The sequence below is a fragment of the Acyrthosiphon pisum genome, chromosome A1 (genome assembly GCF_005508785.2).
Source record: "Acyrthosiphon pisum isolate AL4f chromosome A1, pea_aphid_22Mar2018_4r6ur, whole genome shotgun sequence".
NCBI lineage: Eukaryota > Metazoa > Arthropoda > Insecta > Hemiptera > Aphididae > Acyrthosiphon > Acyrthosiphon pisum.
The window spans coordinates 141,380,750-141,382,260 of NC_042494.1; positions in this window are offsets into that span (position 1 = coordinate 141,380,750).

Sequence of the window (1,511 nt, forward strand, 5' to 3'; positions counted from 1 at the left end):
TGTTTAAACAAAAAAATTGAAAACTAATTAGTAATTACTAATAATTTGTGAAACAAAAAAAAAATAGTCAAACTAGTAGCAAATATACATTTTTACATAGATGTGTATGTATTTTAAATAGGAATATAACATACATCTTGATTGCGTATGTTAACAAATAAGTTCAGACCTGTAAAAAATGTCTAGTACATTATGTCCGTAACACTACATTCATAATTTCAAAACAACATAAATTATCTTTACAATATAGTAGTTAGTACTCAGAGCTTTCGAAAATGGAAACTTATGATCTTCTGTAACACGTGGATAGAGTTGCTCTAAGATGCAAACTATAACTATAGTTTATAGGAAAATAATTTAAATTCCTAATAGTAATATTTTTGTTGAATGCAACTTTTTTTTAATGGTTAATGCAGCTGGAAGAAATTACATGTTAGTGAAAATGGTAAAGTCAGAGTCAGAATAAGAAAAAGTATTAAAATATGTCGCGTGTGATTTTAAATTTAAAGAAAAAATTTAAGCACCATATAAAAAATAAATATACAATGTGTTCCGGTGAAAGTGACCGACCAACATAATATGAAAGTATACCAAAAATGATGAAAAAATACCACTCAAGAGGGGGGTCTAAGTTTTATTTTCTAAGTTATAGGTAATTAACTTTTTTTTATCCAAACCAAGCGTATCACGCATTTGTTTGTATACCTTCAAAACTTTTCAACATTTTGAAGTACATTTTTTTTTTATTTTAAAGCTATTTAATTGTCCTATCAACCAACATAAGCAATTAAACCAGAAATGTCCAAATTATTTTAATTAAATTTAAAAATTAATCATATTTTATCTAAAATTAGTATTTTTAAAAGTAAATTGCATATTAATCCAAATAATTTATTATTTACTATGGGTTTTTTGTTATTTGTATTATTTTACTGAATAATACAATATATCACATATCACATTTTTTTTATATATAATTTTAAAGTTATGATTTTATTATTAAAATAATATGATAATATTCCTAGTGTATTTTTAATATTCTTTACATTTCATTACTTATCTTTTAAAGTTTTAACCTCGTAAAGTCAGAACTATCAAACCCCTACCTTTATTTAGTTATGATATTATCTAATTTTGAGGGTCAACAAATAATAACTCGACACAAATATTTATATCACTAATACAGTAATACTGTATGTATGTCAAAAAGTACATAAATATTATTAATTTAAACATTTGTAAACAAAATAGATACCTACCTACTAATTTATTGATTCATAAAATTTGGTAAATATAGCATAATTTTAGAAGTGAATAAAAATTAGCATTCGGAATTGGTTTACAATGACCCAAATAGCATCATGAAAACAAAAAATTTATCATACTGTCGAAAAACAATTGCCAAATGACAAATACATACTTGTTTATAACACAAGATGAAAACATTACATAGGTACTATGTTTTATTCTGTTATATCTAATAGGTATTGTTTGTGATAATTCAACTATAA